At 39.2% G+C, this 7,189-nt stretch overlaps 1 non-coding gene across 1 annotated transcript; it reads right to left on the bottom strand.

Annotated features, from left to right (window-relative positions):
• Positions 1 to 6,851: 6,851 nt before the first annotated feature.
• LOC111721394 lies at positions 6,852 to 6,958 on the bottom strand. The gene has a single exon (XR_002770620.1). It is a non-coding gene; the product is annotated as a U6 spliceosomal RNA (small nuclear RNA).
• Between the last annotated feature and the right edge of the window lie 231 nt (positions 6,959 to 7,189).

The raw sequence follows: 7,189 nt of genomic DNA, 5'->3' as shown, positions 1-7,189 counted from the left end.
TGGAAGGTGTGACTAAAGAGATAGCCCATTCAGGTTCTCTCAGCAATAATGACTGAAGAAATTGATGGGCTGAACCAAAGAAATCATGGTTCCCTTGTGTATTGAAATCCCTCATCCATATTTCATTTTATTTTTACAATATTCCTGAGAGTTAAGCAGTACACAAATATTTGTTCCCATTTTACAGATGAGGAAAATAGTCTTTAAAAGTAAAATATGTATTTGCCATATTTTGTGAAAAGTCCTCTTTTAAATTTTTTGTTAACAACAGTGTGGAAGTATTTCCTTCTATTAAGGTGGAGGGAGCTCCCCACTGGTAAAACCATGTGGTTTTGGGAGGATTTGAAAAATATGTCACAAAGATGACCGCAACCATCAGTTAAAGGTTAAAACAGTAGAGCTGGAACTAGAACTATCCACACAGGGCCAAAGTATGGATTCATTAATTATATATATATATATATATATATATATATATATTTATTTATTATAATAACTTTTTATTGACAGAACCCATGCCAGGGTAATTTTTTTTTTTACAAGATTATCCCTTGCACTCACTTCTGTTCCGATTTTTCCCCTCTCTCCCTCCACCCCCACCTCTAGATGGCAAGCAATCCTATATATGTTAAATGATTTATTAATGGTTAGAGGGAATTAGTGGCAACATAGATCCCCGAACTATATTTGGATTTGTGGCACATAGAATTGCAAAGGCAGACAATGGAGAATGTGGGGCACATATGCAGATCCTATAGGTGCTTCTAATCTGCTAACCGTGTGATTAGTAGGAGCCTTTTTCAATTGTTACGATAGTCAGAACTGGGGATACTTTTAGAATGGCTGGAGTCAGCCATTTTTGCCTGGTCTTCTTGGCTTCAGGATCCTTGGGGGATCTCTATAACTCCTTTGCTCATGGCATCTGATGAAAAGGGCCCCTCTGAGACCACATGACCTTCACAAAAGGACCCGGGTCTTTGGATATTGCATCTGCTTTGGGTAAAGAGATTGGAGTTTCTGATCTTTTAAGTACTGAAAGGTCAGGAGGACACCCTGCTGTCCTGGCATCCTAGGTTCTGAACTTTGTAACCATCACGGCTTTGATGTCCTGAGGAACAAGGGATGGCCTTTAACAGTGATCTTCTGGACCAGGAATAACTACAATAAACAATAGTCTGACAGCCCTTCGGCATTTGGACATGAACCCGAGAGTACCAATTCTAGCTAGAAACTGAGCTAAAAATATGTTCCTATAGAGTTGGAGAAAATATTTGTACTTTTGTTCTTGTTACATCTTCTAAGTATTTTAGTAGCTAATTGATATTAAGTGGTTAAATGGAACTGGATTGCTAGTCAATGGCATCTAAGGGTGGAGGCAACACAACTGATGGGGGTTTGAGCCGATGGTAGTAGAGATGAGACACTCCACAATGTGTCCTAGAACCCTGGTTGGGGAGATGTAACAGCCTGGCTCTGGGACAGAGAACCAGGGCATGCTTGCTATATAAGCAAGGCTTGCTGGCTTGCGTTGAGCTGGTAATGTCAATCCAGCTACCATCCTTCTATTTCCTTAGCCAGTGTCTGTAACAAAATAGTGGCAGTAATCTTTACACTTATAATAATAAAAAAATAGTTCAAATTTTATAGCACATTAAGCTTTTTTCCCCCAATTTTATTTTATTTTTTTATTATTATAGCTTTTTATTGACAAAACATATGAATGGGTAATTTTTCATCATTGACCCTTGCAAAAACTTCTTTTCCAACTTTTCCCCTCCTTCCCTCCACTCCCTCCCATAGTCCCATACATGTTAAATAGCCCATTAAGCTTTGCAGAATGTTTAACCTTGAAATAGCTCTGTGAAGCAGGGTAAGAAATTGTACCTTTCTCACAAATGAGAAACTGAGGTGGGGGAGTGACTTGTTCATCATCAGACAACTAATGAGTGTAGGAGTTGGGGTTGGAATCCAGGTGTCCTAGCTCCAAATCTTTGTTGTTATTGTATTTCAATTGTGTCCCACTCTTTGTGAGCCTGTTTGGGATTTTCTTGGCAAAGATATTGGAGTGTTTTTGTCATTTCCTTCTCCAGTTCATTTGACAGATGAGGAAACTGAGGCAAATAGGGTCAAATGACTTGTCCAGGGTCACACAGCTAATAAGTGTTGAAGCTGGATTTGAACTCAGGAAGATGAGTCTTTCTGACTGCAGTACTCTATGTACTAACTGTCCCAAATCTAAACATGGTGCTTTTAAAAAATGACATGAGGATACCATTCTTCTTCTTCTTCTTCTTCTTCTTCTTCTTCTTCTTCTTCTTCTTTTTTAATAATTATAACTTTTTATTTACAGTACATATGCATGAGTAATTTTTTACAACATTATCCCTTGCACTCACTTCTGTTCCAACTTTTCCCTTCCCTCCCTCCACCTCCTCCCCCAGATGGCAAGCAGTCCTATACATGTTAAATAGGTTACAGTAGATCTTGGATACAATGTATGTGTGCAGAACCAAACAGTTCTCTTGTTGCACAGGAAGAATTGGATTCAGAAGGTAAAAATAACCCGGGAAGAAAAACAAAAATGCAAACAGTTTACACTCATTTCCCAGTGTTCCTTCTCTGAGTGTAGCGGGTTCTGTTCATCATTGATCAATTGGAACTGAATTAGATCTTCGCTTTGTTGAAGATACAGGATACCATTCTGTAAAGTGCATTTAACTTCTCAGGAAGCTTTCATATTGATAGTAGAAAGATATTCTGGTGGCCAGAAAAATCACCTTGTGACAAGTCTGCCAATAACATGATCCTATTTCTTTTTTTTTCTCGTTAGAACACAAATTCTGTTTTACCTCTTCATTGATAAGGGAGAGTGAAATAATAGCCTCCATCTCTCCAAACTTTATGATTTACAAAGCCTTTTCTTACAACAACTTTGTGAAACTATAAAAATGTCATGTCTATGTACAGAATTTACCCTCAGAAAAATTAAGTGACTTATCCAAGTTGAAGTAGTAACTAGCTTCTATTTCTCTCAACAATCCTAGAGACTCAGGGATGGCTGTTTTCATTTTCTTGTTGAGTCATTTTGCAATTGTGTCTGAGTCTTTGTGATTCCATTTGGGATTTTCTTGGCAAAGATACTAGAGTGGCTGGCTATTTTCTTCTCCAACTCATCTTACAGATAAGGAAACTGAGACAAGTAGAGTTAAGTGACTTGCACAGGGTCATACAGCTAGAAAGTATTTGAGGCTGGATTTGAATTCAGGTCTTCCTGACTCCAAACCCAGTACTCTATACACCTAGCAGCCTCTAGAAGGAGTCTTGCCATGAGTGAGTGTTCCAGGCTCAGAGAGAGCAGGGAGGGAAGGCTGCCCCAGGAAAGGAGATGGAACTATTAAACAGGAAGCTGGTCCAGATATGAAGAAAAGGTGAGGGGAGAAAACAAGGGAGAAACCACAGCTACGTAAGAAGTTGGCATGAAGCCCTCAGAAACTGGCATTTACCCTAAAACCACACATTTGGCATCTTCCACCGTGCCCGACTGAACACAATCCACTTCATTCTTCTTCACATAGAGGCTTTTCCTTCCTATCTTCAGGTCAGTTCGGGTTCTCCCAACTTCATGACTAATCACTGGGATAGGGTCACCTCCCCCTTCCCCTGTATTTTAATTAAAACACCCAGAGAAAAAAGATGGATGGTTCCATTCACATTCCCCATTCTATTATCCCACTTCCTTTCCACCATTTTTCATCTGCTTTTTGACAAAGGCAGGTCTCTTCGAGCTAAGACCGTTTGGTTGGAACTTTAGGGAACGGGGGCTGGGAGTAGAGTGGGGGCAGTTCCCTTGTCTTTCCCCCCAGTGCCAAATAGATGATGGGTATGGAGATGAAGGAGAGACAGGATTGGTCCAGCGAAGGCCAGTCTTGCCCTTGTCCAGTATTCTGTTCCAAAGGGGATTATTATGATGATTCTATCCTATTGGTATTGAGTCTTTTGAATAACTCACTAAAGCAACCTTCTAATGCGTAGAGGGGAGTGCACCTACACATGAAATCTCAGTTCCTCAAAAGGTTCCCTTTCCTAATCTTGTTTTCATTCAAAGTGATTAGTGGAATCTTAATTTGTGATGCTTTGATGTTATTTCTGTTAAGTATTGATATCTCTCCCTTTATAGGAGGAAGAGTTACAAAGACCAGGAGATTGTTCCATCAGCTTCCTAGAATAAGGAAGAACTCCTGTCATTTCCTTCTCTGAAACTATTTCCTTCTTTGTAAAATGAAAGAGGTAGGCAAAATGACCTCTGGAGGAGATTTCATCCCAGAGGTTCCGCTGGTATAAGTAGGGGCCCCAATACTCAAGGAAATAACTTCAAGATATCTAAATCCTGCCAGTACTAAATCCTAGTTAATTCTGTCCTTTCTACAAAAGAACATTACCATAAGGAAATCTTGAATTTGTCCAGTGCCCTTTCTCCCAAGTGACAAAATGACCCAAATTGCTTAATATTTTGTTCTTTCATTGCTTCCCTCCATTTTCCCTTCCTATCTTTCTTCTACCTTGATTTCTACATAAGTTCAAATTAGTGTATGTTCTTGAGTAAATCACCTTATTTCTCTGAGCCTCAGTTTTATCATCTGTATAATAGGGATAAAGACACATGTTATACAAGGAAGTGACTTGCTCAGAAGTGAATTTGGTAGAAGGAATAATGAGCAGTCATTTTAAATTTGATTCCATTCTCTACAAAGATCAAATTAGGAGTGGGTGGAGTGCATCCCAGTTTTGAGGAACGTTTTTGTACTTCCCTTATAGACGTTATAAATGTTACATGACCTATTTTCTTTTTGTTCCCCTGCAGAGATGGAGTACTATGGATGTGAAGCATTGCATATGTCATTAGACTTATTAGTTAAGTTGTTTAGCTTTGCTGAACTACTTTTACCTTAGTTTTTCTTTTTTTGTTGTTAGGGCAATTCTAGAGGTGGAAGAGGATATATTAAAAAGTAAAGGCTACGATACGAATAGGTGGTTTTCTAAGGAAGAAATCCAAGATATTCATAATGCACTAAATCACTAAATTAGAAGAATACCAATTAAAGAAATTCTGAGATTCTATTTCATACCCATCAGATTGGCAAAATTGATGCCAACAACAAAAATGACAAATGTTAAGGGACTATGAGTAAAAAGGAACAATGATGCACTGTTGATGGAACTATGAATGGGTTCAGCCCTTCTGAAAAGCATTTTGGAACTATGTCCTGGTCTAAGTCACTAAACTATGCACTTTGACCCAGTGATGTTAGTATTAGGCTTATATCCTAAAGAGATCAAACAAAGAGAAAAAAGAGCCATATATGTACAAAATACTTGTAGCAGCTCTTTTTTAATGATAAAGAACTGGCATTGAAGAAATGCCCCTAACTTGAGGAATAGCCACACAAATCATGGTATATCAATTTAATTGAATATAACACATAGAAGAGGTTCCGTTGCTAATCAGATAGCTCTTGGGCTGCTGCAGTAAAGCAGAGGGGAGAGCATCTTCTTTAATGCTATTTTCACTGAGAAGACCTTATCCATTTCTGATGTTGAACCATCTGACCTTGGTGCTAAGAACTTTCTTTTTCAAGTCTTTCTATCACAGGGGTCTGTGACATGTGCACAAATAACTGTGACACAAGGGAGCTTGCAGCTGGGGCAAAAGTGCTTGGAAAACACAAGGAGGGAGAGATCACATTCAGATTCAGATATCACGAAAGGCATTGTAGTGGAGGTAGTAGCCCTGGAGAGTTTCAGCGGTCTCAGCTGAAGAAGGAATAAGTTCTCAGCGTAGGAACCACCCAAAAGAATGCACAGATGTGAGGAAAGATAAGAAAAGATCCAGGCACCCCAAGAAGCCATTTAGCCACATTGTAAAATGCATAAAGTAATGTGAAGGGAGGCTGAAATGGTCGACTGGAGCCAACTTTCTGCAGGGCAGTTTAAGGAGCATGTGTTTTATCCCATAGGTAATGAGAACCAATAAAGAGTTTTGAGCAGAAATGTTATTGCCAAAAGCTGAGAAGTGGGAAAGAGAATCAGAAAAAAAGATGAGGTGGGACTGGAGAAGAGAATGATGAAGACTGTAAGGGACTTTTGGAGGGCACCCTATGTGTGTCTCAAGAGAGAAATGTTGGAAATATAGCTTCAGGGGAATAGGGGTTGTATGTTTCTCTAGAGCTTCCCATTTGACTCTAATCATTACCATCTTTTAGTTTTCTCCTCTTCCTTCTTGTTCTCATTCTTCTCCTCCTTTTCCTTCTTCTCCTTCTTTCCTTCCTTTCTCCTTCCTTCCCTCCTTCCTTCCCTCCTTCTTTTCCTTCTTTCTTCCTTTCTCTTTTCCTTTCTCCTTTTCCTCCTCCTCCTCCTTTTTCTTCCTCAACTGATCAATACATGAAGGAATGAGTTGTGGGGTGTCTTCTCATATCTCCTCACTCAAGCCTTGTTTGGTCATTATAATTTTGTTACATTTATTTTGGAATTTTTGTTGTGTTGTTCTTTCCATTTACATTGCTTTAGTTATATGCATACATGCATATGTATACATACATATTTCTCTTAGCTCTGTCACTTCTCTCTTCATCCGTTCTTATAGATCTTCCCAGGCTTCTCAGTTTCCTCACACCCATTACTTTTCACAGTACAGAAATATTCCATTACATCCACACATCACAATTTGTTTAGCCATTTCCCAATTGAGGGGCATCTGCTTTGTTTCCAATTCTTAGCTATCACAAAACTTGCTGCTCTGAATATTTTGGAGCATATGGGGACTTTCTTGCTATCAATGGCTTCCTTGAGACATCAAAAATATGGGACACTTCTCAGACCTGTGTGTTATCCTTGTACAGAGGCCACGCTAACCTTTTCTGTGTTATTCCAATTTTAGTATGTGTGCTGCCAAAACAAGCATGATTGGTGTCTAAAATGAGATCATAGCATTACAGAATTACTGGATATTAGAATTTGGAGGAACCTTGGTGATCATCTAGTAGAATCACCTCTCTTTACAGAGGAGGAAATGACCCAGAGAAGGGAAATGACTTGTTCAAAGTCACATGGGTCATAAGGAGCGGAGGCAGAATTCAAATCTAGAGCCTTTAACTCTGGATTCCACTGCTCTATCTACTACGTCAGGAGATTC

The sequence above is a fragment of the Sarcophilus harrisii genome, chromosome 6, assembly GCF_902635505.1.
Source record: "Sarcophilus harrisii chromosome 6, mSarHar1.11, whole genome shotgun sequence".
NCBI lineage: Eukaryota > Metazoa > Chordata > Mammalia > Dasyuromorphia > Dasyuridae > Sarcophilus > Sarcophilus harrisii.
This window is presented reverse-complemented; position numbering and strand designations above follow the sequence as displayed.